Genomic DNA, 18,929 nt, shown 5'->3' on the forward strand with positions numbered 1-18,929 from the left:
ACGGATTTCAATCACCCACCGCCACCAAATGCAGCAAAAGAACAGGGAAAGCATTTAAGCCCCAGCACAGGACTCAATTATCTTCTCATCTACCTTAACTCGGAGGATATGTTCTCAGCTAAAGTGTCATTGTAAATAAAACCGGTAACAAACCACCTGAGTCTGCAATTTTCTCGTTAGCAATAAGCCGCCGCGCAGCACATACTCTCCGTTTGGCTGCTTAGCCGGACCGCAACCTGTCGAGGAGAAGATGGAACCTGGGCCCGGATCTTAAGACGACACACACCGGGAAAATAATTGCTTTTTACTTCCCATTTTCTTTTCTCACCCACATCTCTGGCACGAGGAACCGGCGATGGGTGGCAAAATGGGTTGCGATAAAAATTATTTTTATTATATTTTCTTAACTAAATCCACTGGGCGGGCGATGCTGCTGGGGAGGAAGGTGAATCCACACTGCCAACGAATAGAGCCATCCTCGACTTGGCAGATCCGAGTCATCTTGGCGCCCCCAAACCACTACATTCCCGACCAATGAATGACAACAAAATTTGATGACACAAATATATCGAAATTTGAAATTTGTTACAAATAACAATTTTTATTTCGTTTATGTAAGATGCTTTTTGAATGGCAGGAAGAAATTATAACGCAATTCAAACAAAATCAATTATGATAAAGAAGCCAGTTTGAAATTTTATTTTAATTTAAAACACAATTATAAAAACCTTTCGTAAGGGATAATTCAAGTGATGTCCATCGTTTTTCGGGATTTTTTTCATATTACGTTGACAAGAAAGATGTTATTGATTCTACCATTTACCATTTTTTTTCATGTGTGTATGAGTAGACTTCACTTGACTTGACTTTTAAAGAATGTGACAAATTTCGCTATAATTTAATTATCAATACTAACACAATGAGTTGTATTTTGGATTGATTTAAAACATAATGTGTTACATATTTTTAAAGTTATAACATTTGAAACATTTCATACCGAGTGTCCAGAACCGTGATGCAATGCTGCATAGATCAAGGAATCTTCCCGGAAGTATGGAAGCAAAAAAAAATCGGTGATACTACCAAAGAAGGGGAAACCACCAGTTGGCATCTAGACCTATCTGTCTACTAAATACGAAAGGAAAGTTGTTGAAGAAGTTGAACAGGCTAGTACCGTATACGGAAGGTGCGGACGGCCTGTCCAACAACCAGTTTGGATTCAGGAAAGGTAAATCTACTCTGGACACTATACAGTCGGTCGTTCAGACAGCTGAGGCGGCAATAGAGCATAAAAGGAGCGGCATCCGCTACTGCATGGTTGTCGCTCTGGATGTGAAAAACGCGTTCAACAGCGCAAGCTGGGAAGCGATAGCCCACGCAATTTACCGCCTCACGGTACCGGTGCAGTTGTGTAAGTTTCTAGAAATCTATTTTGATGATAGGATTCTGCTGTATGACACAGAGGAGGGGTGTGTTCGAATTATCACGGGAGTACCTCAAGGTTCAATCCTTGGCCCGATGTTATGGAATGCGATGTACGATGACGTACAGTCAGTTATGGATCAACTAAGGGTCATTTTTCAGAACAAAATGTGATTGAAGAACATGGTGACGCAGTACAAAACAACATTACCTCCCTGGCACTGAAGAATATAGTTGTTTTTTAGAATACACCTCAAAATACCCGATTATTTACGAAAAAGTGTCGATTTCGATAAAAATTTCAAACGATGTCCACCCCACAGATGTGGATCATTGGAAGAGGAGGATCCCTATTATGGATCAAATCGACTCATATTATGGATCAAAACACTATAACAGCAATTTATCTGCGAGGTAAACGAATGGTGGACCGACCGGGAATCGAACCCAGACACCTTCAGCATGGCGTTGCCTTGTAGCCGTGGACTCGAACCACTCGGCTAAGAAAGTGTCCTGTCAGTGAGAAAATTTTTGACAATGATGAACATAAAATTAATTCATCTACACAGAGCAAAACCAATCTGAATTAGATAAATAAATCCCTTGTGAAGCTATATTGAGATAGATAAAACAACAACATACGAACAAAACGTTCATTTTGGTTTCTGTTTTTTAGAATAGGAGACTTGCTTGATAAGTGTTTGGAAATATTTTAGAAGTTTAAAATATGGATAATAAAAATTGAAATTGTTTTTCAAACTTTGGAGAGTAGATATTAAGAATATTTGATTGAGTTTCAATGTTTAGTAATGAATGAAGGTTACTAGTATGGTATTGCTAGAATAAAATCTTGTATCCGAATATTCAGGCTATGAAAAAGTATTTGAGTTCTCTGAAATCTTTAAGGGGCCCAGATAGCCGTAGTGGTAAACGCGCAACTATTCAGCATGACCATGCAGAGGGTCGTGGGTTCCAATCCCGCTAGTCGAGGATCTTTTCGTAAAGGAAATTTTCTCGATTCCCAGGGCATAGAGTATCATCGTACCTGCCACACGATATATACATGCAAAAATGGTCAATCGGCAAAGAAAGCTCTCAGCTAATAACTGTGGAAGTGATCATAAGAACACTAATCTGAGAAGCAGGGTTTGTCCCAGTGGGGACGTAACGCCAGAAAGAAGAAAAAGAAATCTTTAAATTCCAAGAAACTACGAAGTTTGTATGAAATGACTGATTTATGGGCATATGGGTTAAAGAATTTTACAACTTTAAGATATACGCCAATCTTTTACATACTTCCTTATCTCTAGAATAGTCAGGTAATTTGATCAATAATGTTTCACTCTTGCTAAAATGTGTGACAGAATTTAGCTTTTCATACAAAAAGAATATTCATATATCAGTAGTAGTTACTAAATATTTTGTTAAAAAAGTGCAGTCCGAGAAACAAAATCAGTTACAATTCTGTTGTAATCTTCTGCTCGGGTTCCGCTCGAATACTCCAAGAAAAGGACGTTTCCAAGGATTCTAACGAGGAAAAATAAAGTTCAACCCCCTGACTCGACACCACCCTGCCCCCGCTTTCTCCGGGGTAATAAATCTTCTCGTCGTACAGAGGTTCGGAATGACATGAATTCGGGGCGAGGGTCGGGAAGGTCGACAAGTGCGGGCATTGGCGCGGGTGGAAGTCCTGGGGAAAAAACTTTCGCTAAGCTCCTTATTATCCGTCAGATGAAGAAAAGCGAAGGAAATGATAAACTCCTCGCTTGGATTTCCTACCATTTTCGGTCCCGCTCCGGGAGATGAACATCGCGGTTAGTCTTTTGTTCAGCGGGATATAGTGACAAGTTGATATTGCTGGGGAATTTGGCGACACAGGCGGTTTTGAGGGTGGGAGGATTTGGAGGGTATAACTTTGATGTTTTTTTTATTCTATTGTTTTAACTAATTCAATCCAAATCAACTTGAAAGATTTTTTTTGGAAATAAATGTAATGGTTTTGTATTATTTTTTTATGAGACCAACTTGTTCCTTGGTTTCTTGTACAAGACTGGATCTTTATACATTGCTTCCAATAATTATTTAAGGTGATTATAAAACGAAGCCAAACTTTGAATTTCCAAGTGCACAAGACTGGAGAATCTAACAACAGTTCGCGTTGAAAATCAATCAAATTACTTGCTTGCTGGTGGTGAGTAATGGAATAAATTTTCAATGCGGAGCGCTGTTTGGTTCTCAAGTCTTGTGCTCTTGAAAATTTGAGGTGTGGCTTCGTTTTATAATCACCTTAAGCTCGATAGTAATCCGCAAGTCCCCAGGTGCTAACCATAATCTCCATGATCCCTCTCGTGGTGTAAGGGTAATAACGCTTCCTATCTAGTTAAGAGGGAGTCGTGAGTTCTATTCTACCGAGAAGACGTGTAACTTTTTCGCAAATTTCACATCAATTTGTCCATTTAATCCAATTGCGAAGTATATGTAATGTTTAGTTTTTCGGTAGTTGTTAAACTTCCACCACGAACCAAAATTAAACAAAGGTTTTTTCTTGTGTTTAAAGCAATGCCTTCATAGATTTGGAGTTTTTGTTGGTTTCCATTCAGCAATACCCAAAAAAAGCTTCTTTATCAATACCTTGATAAAATTCAATTTTAGCTTTGCCCACGATGTTCCTTACTAGCTAAGAGAACAATATCCCCGTACGGAAGCAAGATTCCGACGACGAATTATTACCCAAAGGCTTCTAATTTCCTAGAAAATTGGTTCATAAATTGCACCATAGTTTTATACGAAATTACGATGAAGGGGGACAGCTTCAATAGGGCAAAGAAGTAGCAACAGAACGCATTTGAAGAAGAGAAAAATGGAATTGTGTCACAAATTTATCACAATGAGCTCTAACCGCAGTCTCCCCAAGATTAGAGAGAAATAAAACTTTTACACATACCTACACAGGATCATTATTCATTTAAATATAAGAAGAGCTTTCTCACAGCAGCCAATTTTCTTTTGTTCCTAAATTTAAACAACTGTTTCAAATTTCCCACCGATTTTGCTCGATGAGAAACACTCTAATCATCCTCAAGCCAAAAAACGCAAAATACGGAGTTCGTTCAATTGATTTTGACCCCATAGACATGCAGACGGCAGATTGCCATCAGTCAGTGGCTTTCGATGACCTGCAAAACCGAAAAATCAAAATCCCAGCTGCTTGCTCTCCTGTTTGAATATGTAAGTCGCGAAGTCCCCTCCCCAAAGTTCACACAGAACGGCAGCGCGCGGTGGCCCACAAAAGTGATCGTCCGAAGCATCTCATGAAAAGTCTGGCAGCCGCGGCCTATACTTAGCCCTTTGTCGGCATCTAAACTGCCACGCCTCCACCGGGTGAAGCGTTTATTGCCCTGCTAGGACCTGCCCTGGCCGCCACCACCACCCGCCTGGATCCGAATCGTCGCCGTGGCCGCGCTGTTAGGGCGCACGTAGGGCAAAGTGGTCCACAATGCACTCATGGGGTAACTTACCGTGTACAAAATACTTATAATGACTCCATTCGTAATATTACACTATTTCTAGAACTAAAAAGCTTTTCCAGGCCAAAACGTAAATCGCGTAGACGCTACTTTTTTTCCAAATTGAATGACATTTCGCACATGTATCAGAGGCTCTCCAATATGGCATTTTCCATTAAAATTTTGCTAAATTTCCTAGACTACGTTTTGAAATAGGCCCTTTTAAAGTTAAAATATTTTGATTATTTGAAAATTTATAGATCAAGAACGGTGCATTAGACTTAAATGACGTCTTCGTAATTCTAGTTAATAACAAGGACTATTAGGAAAAAATACACTAAGATAAAAAATCACTGTGAACCCAAGCTAGATTATGTAAGGTCAATTTTCTCAAAATGGTATTTGATTTTAGTTTATATTTTTCCTTGTGAAGCTGGTCATATAGCCTTGGATAAGTGAAAAATTAAAATATTTTTTTTTTACGATTTTCATTTTTTTATGATTTTTGAAACAGGTTGAAATAGCAAATTGTCGTTGTAGTTATTATCAAAATCAGATTTTATGCAAAATACCCTTTCAATTTGATAATGTAAACATTTTTTATATCTAGTTATTTGATTTAGTTGGGCCAATACAAATATTTTTTTGACTTTTTGTCCCACTGAGTGGAAAAAAAACTACAACTCTCACCGCTCAGCGAATACTTAATGAATTTCAAATATTTTTGTCAGTATACTCGAACACATAACTATTTTTTAAAAGTGGCCAAAGGATCTGAAGAATGTTCCTGTGGCCGGAGTTATTCCGGTGGATCACTTGGTCAGGTCGGGTGAAAAGGATGTTGTAGTTTTGTACCCCTGGAGGTAGGCAACAAATATTTTTCGGAATCAGCCATAATGTGACCACTATATCAAAGAGTTTCAAGGAAAACGCATCAGTGTAATCTTTATGAGAGACGATTAAATTGAATATGCATTTTAGTGAATATTAGGGTGCAGAGCTACTTGGGCACTTCCATGATTCACTTTGGCCCGAAAATTTTGAAGAGTTATCCCCTCAAAAAGTGTAAAATAATTTTTTATCAGGCTTATTGCGGAGTTTAGAGGAAATGTTTTTTTTGTATGTTAGCCCATTTTGAAAGTAATTCAAAGTATCCAAGCTTGTCATAATTTATAAGCACTGATCAAATATTCTAGGATTTATTACAAAATGTTGTGAATGACTTTTGCTTTCTATAGAGAAAACCGATTCATGGAAGATGTACCGGTATTCACCACTCCCGATTATCAACCGTTCCAAAACACAAAAAATCGTTTGTATTCATTAAATCACTTTGAAATGATATGGGAAAATTCTTAATATTTTCTGATAAAATAATAGAATAAAATCTTTTTCCTTAAATTTTTGGCACCCTTGCACCTTATTTCGCCATGGTGATGCTGAATTTGGCACTGCCCATAAGAAATAAATGTTTGTGGCGAATTTAGAAACAGAAACATATTGACGAATACTGATACAGGTGATCCAGTATTCGACACCCCAATTTTCAATACAAAAACAAAGCGTGTGACCTGTACTTAAATTTTGACCACTAAAAAGGATCGAAAGCTTTTGTTTGACGTATCGACAGTATTCTGAAATTTATTGACTGAATAATAAAACATATTTTCCTTAGGGTGGTAAATACTGGTACATCAACCCTAATAAGGTATCTAGCATGTAGTATCTAGTATCAAAAACAATATTTTTTGTGTCAGTTTCATTATCATTAAAAACAGGAACTGGACATGAAAATTTATTTCTCAGAACATGAAATACATGTTTTAATATTGTTCAAAACAGCAAAAATATTTTAATGAGAAAATAGTAACTTATTTAATTTGAATTGCCACGAGATGCATTATGTATTTGCTTGACATACAAAATAAAATGGCTGTTGGCTCCGTAATGCTTTCCATGCGATTGAGCCTTACATTAAAGAAGTTGGTTAATAAAGCTGTGAGAGATCGAAAACAAAACTTAAGCAAAAATAGGTACTGAGAGAACAAACCCTCATTAGACTACGGAGCGGTTCCACAGAAAATGACGACTTTTTTCCCAAATTTCATTTTTATATTTTTTGATTTGGATGAAATTTTGCACATGCTTTCTTTATGCCCAAAAATGCCTTTTTGCATCATCGGCTCGCCATTTTGACTCTAGCCTTACTTTTGAGAAGGGCCTAAGAAAAAAAATCCTTAATAATTTTCAAAAAATTATAACTTAGAAACGGTTTGTCCGATCAGTTTGGTGTATTCCGCAATGTTTTAGGTTATTGTTGGGACTATCTGGAAAAACATATACACTGTAAAAAAAATGTTGTAATTTTTTTATATATCGAAAATAAAGTTTAAAAATCAATTTTCTCAAAAATCGTATTTTTGATTTTTTTTTATTTTTTTATATGTTAAAGTAGACAAAAAATGAAGTCTTTTGCACAGTGGGTCAAGATGGAGAAATCATGGACAAAAAAGTTATGATTTTATGAAAAAAGGTGAATTTTTGAAAATGGTCATAATAAACTTTTTAAATATTTTTAAACTCGATTTTATGAAAGTACGCAAAATTTACAACAAAAAAGGTATACGGAAAAATCAGGCTAACTTTTACCGTTTTAAAGATACCGCGATTTTAATACAAAATTATGATATAATTTTAAATTTTCGGTCATTATAATATAACTTAGAAACGGTTTGTCCGATCAGTTTGGAGTCTTCCGCAAAGTTTAAGGTTATTGTTGGGACTATCTGAAAAAAAAATATACACTGTGAAAAAATATGTTATAATTTTTTATATATGGAAAATAAAAATATAAATCAATTTTTTTTATTTTTATATATGTTAAAGTAGACAAAAAATGAAGTCTTTTGCACAGTGGGTCAAGATGGAGAAATCATGGACAAAAAAGTTATGATATTTTAGATTGTTTTATGATGACTAAAAGTTTATTCTAGGGTCGTTTTAGTAGTTTTCCCCCTGTAGAACTCTTGAGACCTTTTCAAATGTCTGTTCAGAAATGACAAAAAAGCTCCCAGTTAATATTATCAACAGTTAATATTATCTAGTGAAATAAAAGCACAGTTTATCTCGAAAACATGTTTTTTGAAAGCTAGAAAACTAAATGTGCTAAATCATAAAACTCATATACTTGGATGAGATGGCAAAAGTATTTTTGGCCGCCAGTCTATATGGAAACTGGCCCTAATGGGGTACCCACGCGTAGACATAACTCACACTCTTAAAAATAATGAAAATCACTACGGACGTATTTCACATTATGACTGATTGACACATGATGTAATTGATGAAATGACGTAAAAATGGGTTCTGAAAGATGTATTGGAAGAAAAATGTAATTTTACATGATGAAGGTCATGAAAACGATGCCGCTATGATTGACATTAATTGACAAATTTTGTCGAATCAGACACCATCGTATTTAAAATGAGACACAAATTTACATCATTTGGTTCGCTTCTTTTATGTGCATCCAAAAGACGTAAAATCACATGATTTTTTCGGAGTGTGCACGTACATAGGCCACAGAATTTTCCTCATGTTGTTATTCGCTTTTCGAAATAATACTTTAATGAGAGTATGTTGCAAAAGTAAGTAACTGTTATTGTAATTGAGTTTGTCTGGTATCATCCCGTCTGCAAAAAGATCTTGGAAACTTCTAAAAACCTCATATTGTATTTTTTAACTTCTTAAAAACAACTCAACCGATTTCTAAAAAAGGTGCAAATACACTGAGAGAAAACAAATTATCGCGATTTCAATAGTTTTGTGGGGATAAATTGGGGTTTAACTCCATTATGATTCCTCCCATCAGTTGCATCCCTCTTAAGTTAAGTGTTTTTTCTGTGAAGGAGCTTACCAGATTCCAGTCAGTGGGATGACTGTACAGGTTACTGTACGTTTTCAATATCTCTCATTTTTACTTATTCAAATTCCTAGTTGCATGTATCCCCAAAAATCTATTAGAATTCCCCCACTTCTATATAAATATAGGATATAAATGCATTTCCAGGGCCATTTAAGGGATTAACACTTGGGAAAATACCACAATCCTTCGTGAATGGCTTGTGCGCTGAGTTTTAAAGTGATTCTTTTTCTTATAGACGTTGTTTTTTAACTAAACGAGAATTATCGCATCAAATGTCGAGAAATTTAAAAGACCTTAGTTCCCCTGAATCACGATGACAATGTAACAGTACAATTTACCCCAATATTTTGAGTAGTCCGACCACAATGTTTTAATGCGTTCTGTCTTTTGTCGTTTGTCATTTTGAACAAGTGTTGGTTTTGAATGCGTCTGACAAATCAATATTTTACGTTAAATAGAGTTTTCTCTTTAAAATTATGTGATTCGGTAATAGAAAATATTGTTAACTACTATGGTACGTTACAAGTTTCTTGAAAAAAATTTGGGGTGGGTAATGTCTTTTACATTACCGCGGGGTTGACGTAGAACTACGATGATTAATAATTTGATTTGTCATGTGTATGAATTTGTAAGTGTACTAGTTTTATGTTGTTATTGATCGGATGAAGTTTTCAGAAGTTAACTCTTTTTGGACTCATTTTGGTAGTCCTAAAAGAACCATTTGTCGTTCTGTGGTTCCGAAAACCAGTGTTTGGTGTTCCAGGAATAATGCCAGATGATTGAATTTGTTTGTTTGGTCGTTGCTTCCTTGTGTTGCTTGGTTGGGTGATCGGTTTCTGGCTCCAGCTGTAGTTCGCCAAAATGTTTGATAGCTCGGGTGCTTCGATCGTTAGAATCGATAGAATCGGTCCAGTGCTTTGGTCTGTAGCAATATCCATTGCATGAGCATTTAGGCTCTGTACATTGATACTCATCAATATGCAGGCTTGGCCGCTATGATCCAGTATTTCACGCAGTTCGTCTCAAAGCGTCACTAATCGATGATTGCCTAAGCGCTGCAGCTCATTCCTCAAGTCAACCCTCTTGGGAGAATTGCTGCCTTTGGCATGATGGAACTTAAACATATTGGAAGAGTTTGTCAAAAATAGTCCTTGCAGTGAAGTAACCCGCGACAAACAAACATATACCAATTGCTGATCCTGGCTTTTGTCATAGTCGTACACGACCTCGGGGAAAGTTCCACCTTGCGACTTATGAACAGTAAAAGCACAGGCACTAACCATCGTGAACTGAATGCGTTTGCAGTTGATTATGCCGCACAGTTTGAAAGTAAAATAAAAATTCTCTATACAGGAGTGAAATTGGAATTTCAAAACCAAGAGCCTTACGTTGGCATGAAATATTTTGAACTCTTTTAACTGTTTGCTGGTTTAACGAAATTCCTTGAATGGCACCGCAATTGAAAGACAAGACATCAAAGGGTCATGTCGTCTACTTACTGAATCCCACATACCTGTCCAAATAGTTTAATTACTGTTTTAAAATAGAACGTTGATTTCAAGCAAATTTATAAATAGGGTGCTAGAGAAAATTTGACGTCATTTGCTTTCCATTCTCCGCTTGGATCGCATCTCAGCAGGCGACAGATCGGCTTGCTCTGACCGGGCGTGCTTCTCAGGCACAGACATCGATAGCGAAGGACCTCCCCGTTTGTCTTGCTTCGCTCAAATCAAACTGTCGAGCGAGCGAGAGAAGATGCCGTCCAAAGCCAAAGTCATCACCGCTGCCGCCACCAAGAAGAAGAAGAAGAAGAGGAAGCAGTCCACAGGAAAATTTGCGGTCGAACTGTGAACACGGTCGGGCAAGTCATTCTCGCTTTGTGCTTCACCGCTTGTTTGCGTTCACCCAGCCATCGTCATCGCCGCCATCATCAGATTTCGACTTAAGCCCGGTGATCCACTACCTGTTACTGTTGTGCGCCATCCACGCCACGAAACTTTCGGTTCGTCGTATAAGCAAATATGCTCAAATTTATACATTTGAGTTGAGGATTCCCCGTTTGACCATGGCAATCAACTGATAACATCCCGCAGTGTTATTTATCTGTAAAAGCATCAAAGCTAACAAAGCCAACGGCCCTTTTCAGGGCCATCAAATTAGTGGAAAAGAGTTAAAGGAGAATTATTTCCGACTTTATATATGACTTCTTATATTCCTAAATCAATTTCACAGCTACATACAAAATTTCATTTGTCATGAATAATTTATGACTCAACCATTTGAGATTGTACTTGCGGGCGCTGCTGCAGTGCCGTCAGGGTGAGTGCTCAACATTCCACAACGATTGTAAAATAGAGTGCCATTTCCAACAGCGTCTTTGATGTTCCATATTTTATGGGAACACTTTGATTAGCAAAATTATCACATGTAACAAAATTGCGACATATTAAGAATGCTTTTGAAAAGACATTCTCATTGAACAATTGTAAAAATTTTGGCACCCATGGATCAGAAATTTACAGTTATAATAAATAAAACGATTGATTATCAATAGCTCGTATTGAATATTTAGTTAATATCAACCCTTCCAGCAATTCATGTTCGACCAATTTCTCACGCAGTAGCATTCTCCGCAATTTTCAAGTAATTCCAAGCCCAACACATTATTGGCACATACTCATTTCCCAGATTGGTCGATCAGAAAGCGAAGAGCACAAAAGGCAGGAGCATCATCTGCTATTCTGAGGTTATAAAACATGCTTCCTTCGTCGGATCCAGTTTCATTCCAATTCCGCTTTCGAGCTGGAAAGAGCTCCTCCGAACTTGCTCAGCGAGAAGTACCTCGATGCTAGAAATCTGCTGAGCTGTTAATCTTCAAGCTGCCAATCCAGCATCTGGTTTGTGAAATCGCTCAAGATTTCTAGGTTGACCGATCCGCGCTTCTAGATTTCGACTCGTGGTCACAGCATCCAAGCTCAATCGTTAATCGTAGGGTTTATTGGATGATATTTACTGATTTATCTATAATGATCTAAATATCGCGGTATACTACAATTTGGTTCACATAATTTACCCCACATAATTACATGAATTTGAGAATTTACCGCTGCAGCGCCGTCGGACCGTAATAACATCATACTACTCAGCATTGTATGGTATTTCTAACAGCATCGTTGATTTATTATATAATGGGGGAACACTTCCTAAATTCTCGAGTATGGATATTGGAAAATGCATTAAAATTGCGACAGATTTTAAATACTGTTCAACAAACTGTTTCCTGACCCATTGTAATGAGCAACTATTGATCTGAAATTTTTCTACATGTTAGTCTATTGCAAATGTCATAGTATATAAATCATAACATTGAACATTGATCAGAAATATTTAAAATTTGCACGAAACCAAAACATGCGTGATTTTAATTAATTGTAAGCTATTAAAATAATGTTGATATTTTTACTGTCCATACGAACGCGCATGTGAATTTTCCAAGGTATGTAAATCCCTAACCAAGACATCAACTTCATGTATCTTATCCAAGATTGGTCAATCAGAAGAAGGCGAAGAATACGAAAGGGAGGAGCATCGTCTGCAATTCAAATTATGTAAAACATACTATCTTCGACAGATTCGGTTCATTTAAGGGACGAATGACCTTCGGATTAAAATCCCTCTGTAACAACAACTGGATTCGGTTCATTTCATTTACACTTTCGAGCTAGTAAGAACTTCTCGTGATAAACACAGTATAGCTAGTAATATTTCTTAATGTGCTTACCACATACTTGCTATAATCTCTTAATTCATCTCGTAGCATCATACAATATCTGATTTATCACGAATAATCGACAATACGGCAATTTGAAGATGGTCCGAGAACGCTGCTGCAGTGCCGTCGGGATGCAATAACAGCATAATGCTCATCTTATACGTCCCTTGCCAAGACATCAATTTCATAGCCTATTTCTCAGATTAACGCAATAGACAACATGTAGAAAAATCAATTCAGATCAATAGTTGCTCATTACAATTGATCAAGAAGCAATTTAGTAAAGCAGTTTGGTAAAGCAGAAATTTTCCGAGGAAAAGTCTGCTAAAAGTGAACTTTTTCAATTCAACTCTTATTGATTGGAATATTTATCAACAACTCTTTGTTAAGTAAAATCATCCTAAATAACTCTTTGCTCCATCGCCAAACCAAACCATTTCATTGAATTCATCAAGTACAAGAATATGAATGGTAAGGAGAGGCAGATGGTGTATATTTCGCTGGCGTTACTTTCCAACAGGTCGCCGGTTGGCGCTGACTACTAATCCGTCCACTGAATGATTTTCAGTTGTTGCTTTCGCTTCGTTGCTCTCTGGTTCCGTTCGTTACTCGCACACTGCTGTGGCTTTCACGCGCTCTTCTTCGCTGCTCCGCTGCTTGATCCGTTCGTTATGCCGTTCGATTTGTGAATGAGCTGGGAGCAGAACAACCAGTGGTTTTATTTGCTCGAGCTCCGTTCACCGATGGCGAGTGGTGGGGTTCTCGCTTAGTTGTTTCGTCACTCCGTTCGCTACTCGCACGCGATTGGTTATTGCTTTCGCGCTATTTTCGTTGATGATTCTTCGCTGAGAAAAAAACTGCAACTCTTTTGATTTTTCATGCAAAATAACCAACTTCAATAAACCATATCTCAGTTATTTATGAACCGATTTGAATGAAATGTTCACAGAATATCAGACATAGGGTAGGTGTACCAGTTATGGCCATAGTGGTTCCCTATTTCGCCATGCGTGATAATATGAATGTCTCAACATTTTTAAAAGTTTTTTTGTGTTTTAGCAGTAAGATTAACGATATATCTTGATGTTAAAACATACACAAAATTTAAAAATGTGAAAGTTATCCGAATTTCGCATATGGCCAAATAGGGAACCACTATGTCCATAACTGGTACACTTTCCCTAACTTAAATTTTAACATATATTTTTGAGTGATTTTTCCAATCACACGTTGAAAAGCAGTAACGGTTTGACTAAAGTGAATTTTTTGACGATTTTTTATAATTGACATAACTAAACAGCAAAGTTGTAGATTTTGACGAGATGAATAAGTTTGCTGAAGACAGTTTTTGTGTAAGGCTATCAGAATTTAAGATAAAAAGTTTTGAATTTTTCGTCGAAAATTATAGTTTAGTCAAACCGTTATTACTTAAAAACTTGTAATTGGAAAAATTATTCAAAAATACATGTTAAAACTCAAGTTACATCTGATGTTCTGTGAATGTTTCATTCGACAATATTTCCATAAATAACTGAGATCTAACTTACCAAAGTTGGTCATTTTGTATGGAAAATCGAAAAAGTTGCAAATGCATGTGAATAAGTTGGGGCCTTCCTTAGCCGAGTGGTTTGGTTAGAGTCCGCGGCTACAAAGCAAAGCCATGCTGAAGATGTCTGGGTTCGATTCCCGGTCGGTCCAGGATCTTTTTGTAATGGAAATTTTCTTGAATTCCCTGGGCATAGAGTATAATCGTACCTGCCACACGATATACGATTGCAAAAATGGAAACTTTGGCAAAGAAAGCTCTCAGTTGATAACTGTGGAAGTATCATAAGAACACTAAGTTGAGAAGCAGGCTCTGTCCCAGTGAGGACGTTAATGCCAAGAAGAAAAAGAAGAAGAAGAATAAGAAGATGTGAATAAGTTCTCAGTTTATTCGACAAACCAGCTAAATATTTCATGGGTGCACAACAGCAACAGGGTAGCGGATCACAGGGATTTAGTTGAAATCTGGAAACGTAGCTCAATAGTGAGCGATTTCACAAACCGGATTCTGGATTAACAGCTCAGCAGGCTTCTAGCAGCGAGGTACTTCTTGCTGAGCAAGTTCGGAGGAGCTCTTACCAGCTCGAAAGCGGAAATGGAATGAAACTGAATCCAACGAAGGCAGCATGTTTTATAACCTTGGAATAGCAGATGATGCTCCTCCCTTTTGTGCTCTTTCTGATCGCCCAGTCTGGGAAATGGGTATGTGCCAATAATGTGTTGGGCTTGGAATTACTTGAAAATTGTGGAGAATACTAATACGTGAGAAATTGGTCGAACATGAATTGTTGGAATGATTGGCATTCCCTAAATATTCAATACGAGCTATTGATAATCAATAGTTTTCTTTATTATGACGGTAAATTTCTGATTCATGGGTGCCAAAATTATTACAATTGTTCAATGAGAATGTCTTTTCAAAAGCATTCTAAACATGTCGCAATTTTGTTACATGTGATAATTTTCCTAATCAAAGTGCTCCCATAAAATATGGAACATAAAAGGCGCTGTTGGAAAAGCCACTCTATTTTACAATCGTTGTGAAATGTTGAGCACTCACCCCGATGGCACTGCAGCAGCGTCCGCGAGTACAATCTCAAATGGTTGAGTCATAAATTATTCATGACAAATGAAATTTTGTATGAAGCCGTGAAATTGATTTAGGAATATTAGAAGTCATATATAAAGTCAAAAATATTTCTCTTTTAACTCTTTTCCACAAATTTGATGGCTCTGAAAAGAACCGATGGCTTTGTAAGCTTCGATGTTGTTACGGATAAAAACACTGCTCGGACCAGCAAAACTCAGGGGGCTTCTGGTATTTGCCCCTAACGGGATTGCTTCTTGACCACCAATGATGATTTCATCACGAGTCGAAATTTTGAAGCGCGGTCAACAGCTCCTCGGCCGATGAAATTTGCGGCGGCGATGACGATGGCTGGGTGAACGCAAACAAGCGGTGAACCACAAAGCGAGAATGACTCGCCCGACCGTGTTCACAGTTCGACCGCAAATTCACCTGTGGACTGCTTCCTCTTCTTCTTCTAGGCGACGGCAGCGGTGATGGCTTAGCTTCGGACGGCATCTTCTCTCGCTCGCTCGACAGTTTGATTTGAGCGAAGCAAGACAAACGGGGGCGTCCTTCGCTATCGATGTCTGTGCCTGAGAAGCACGCCCGGTCAGAGCAAGCCGATCTGTCACCTGCTGAGATGCGAGCCAATCGGAGAGTGAAACGCAAATGACGTCAAATTTTCTCTAGCCACCCCTATTTATAGATTTGCTTGAAATCAACGTTCTATTTTAAAACAGTTATTAAACTATTTGGACAGGTATGTGGGATTCAGTAAGTAAACGAAATGAAGCTTTGATGTCTTATCTTTCGATTGAGGTGCTAATCAAGAAATTTCGTTAAGCCAGCGAAAAGTTATAAACGTTTAAAATATTTCATGCCAGCGTAACGCTCTCGGTTTTGAAATTCCAATTTCACTCCTGTATAGAGAAGAAAGACGTACTTCTACGTCAAAAATGTTATATCGCTTCAAAATGTGATTGATCTAAAATTGACATTTTGCACCATCTCCCCCTACGTCCACAAACACGCTTGTTGGTACTGCTGCTGCTTGCCGTTGCTACAGGGGCTTCGGATGGATTCGCGATTTTTATGGGCATTTGTGCGACGAGGACGACGAAGACGATGATCGCGACCCTTCATGAGTCCAATACTACCGCTCCCCGCCCGACACTTCCTGCTAGGCGGTTGCAACTCGCCTGCTTGCAGCAGGGCACAGGATATAGGTAAGTACCTACGCGCGCCCAACGAAGATCGATCAAAATGTGGTTAAAACGATTTATGCGCGGTCAGACATGCATCTCTAGGCGCGGGGCCACTGTGGGCTGAAAAAGCATGACTGGCTGTCATGCAATTCATAAGAAGCTTCATGCAATTCTTAGGAATTCTTCAGATTCATAAGCGTAACTAATAGCCTTTAGAAGGCTTATGAATAAAATTTAAACCCATATAATCTCATGAAAATATGTCTTGTCAAGTTTTCAGTTCAAAGATCATTGAAGGTTATACAAGCACTCCTGTTAGTATAGGCCTTTAGATCTAAAAGCGTAATCATTAATCTTCCGAAAGATTACGATCAAGTTTGATGCCCATACGACTTATTTAGTTATATTCTATCAAGTGTTGAGTACTACAACTTAAAGTGGTCCAAGAACTACTTGGAGTACAGCTTATCAGATCTACAGGCGTGAAAGGTGACTTTTTATGGTCAGGCTCATATAATTAAATTCTATCAAATTTAGAGTAAGGACCTTCCTTAGCCGAGTGTTTAGAGTCCGCGGCTACAAAGCAAATCCATGCTGAAGGTGTCTGGGTTCGATTCCCGGTCGGTCCAGGATCTTTTCGTAATGGAAATTTTCTTGATTTCCCTGGGCATAGGATATAATCGTACCTGCCACACGATATACGAATGCGAAAATGGCAACTAATTTGAGAAGCAGGCTCTGTCCCAGTGAGGACGTTAATACCAAGAAGAAGAAGAAGAAATGTAGAGTTCAGAAACATTTCTGTGTGGGTTTGACCCTCACTCATTAACTTTCAAGAGTTCACAGGTTATGTTTATATCTGAAAGTCTTTACTTAAGTGAGTTCAAAGATAACTAGGAAGCGTAATCGGAATCAAAACTTGGATTTACATTGCTGTATGAGCTGATGTGAGTGTGAAACCTGTTTGGTCATATTAAGGATGTTGCTGGTTACGTTTGTTGATTCAGAGTCCTGTACTTAACGAGGATCTTATATAATCCGGGACAGCAGTTGGACTCGAAATTTTATAGATTATATTTATTCAAATGTAGATATGAAGTACTGTATTCAAATGAGTACTTAAATTCAAAATACAAATGAGTGTCAAATTCAAAACATAATAAATCACAGTTCTAGAAGATATACCTAGGATCATCTTGATATAGCTACAGTCCCTTGGTTTAGCACAAACTTCCATCTCAATCACAAAACATTCAAAAGTTTTTTTTTCGACAAACATTGAACCGAGCCCACAGTGAAATTGGTGAATCTTTCGAAACTCCTTTACTTTGGTCGTTTCTTCCACAACCTCCCGGTACCAACTCCCAGCCATCCCGACCCAACGATTGGCTTGCAGTTTTCATTGAATAAACGATATGCGAGAAAAGTAGGTACCACCAATAAACAACCGTCCGAAGTTTGAGCGTGGTGGCGGCGGCACCGAAAAAAGGCATCGAAACGAACCAATGATTGGTTAATGATATCAGAAGATCATTATTTATGCTGCTCTCCGCATTGAGTAGGTACCGACGAGCGCGCTTCGCTGCAGCCGTGTAAGCATGGGCCTTTGGGTGAAGTTATGCTGGGGCGGTAATGTTGCGCGATTCTTCCTTGCCCTGCCATTTTTATTTACATCACGCGTTCCCATGATGGTAGTAGCAACGAACCAGTTGCGGATTTATTCTTCTTCTTCTTGGTATTAACGTCCCTACTGAGACAGAGCCTGCTTCTCAGCTTAGTGTTCTGATGAGCACTGCCACAGTTATTAACTGAGAGCTTTCTTTGCCAAAGTTGCCATTTTCGTATTCGAATATCGTGTGGCAGGTACGATGATACTTTATGTCCAGGGAAGTGAAGGAAATTTCCATTGCGAACAGATCCTGGACTGACCGGGAATCGAACCCAGCCACCTTCAGCATGGCTTTGCTTGGTAGCCGCGGACTAAGGAAAGCGGATTTGCTACGGACCTTCAAAGAGTTGACGAATCTTGGAAATGTTGCCTATCCTAGGTTGGGTTATCCCCCTAAATGCATACAAATGTATTTAGGCCATATCTCTGCAATTACACGTATAGGATGTCCCAGAAAGTATGGTCATGATTTTGGAAACAAAAAGCACAATAATTTTCCAAACAAATAGTATTTTTATTTTTCTTCGGGGAATTTGATAGATGCCTATGAACATTTTGTTTGAGCAACTAACCATTTGCATTGTTTTTTTACTTTAAAAATCCATTTTTATCTAGCCAGCATAGACCCAATATTTTGTTGGAACTTAACTAGTAATGGATGTTTTTATCAATGTCCTCGATGTGGTGAGTTCAAGTACATCGTATCTAAGATGTTTTGTTTGTTCATTTTCGCGCGTTTGGAGTGTTTTTCGGTGGCTTCGTTCGTTTACCCAGTGCTTTGCGAAGACCCAAGCAGTCCGATTCATTTTCGCGCGC

Source organism: Aedes aegypti, chromosome 2 (genome assembly GCF_002204515.2).
Source record: "Aedes aegypti strain LVP_AGWG chromosome 2, AaegL5.0 Primary Assembly, whole genome shotgun sequence".
Taxonomy (NCBI): domain Eukaryota; kingdom Metazoa; phylum Arthropoda; class Insecta; order Diptera; family Culicidae; genus Aedes; species Aedes aegypti.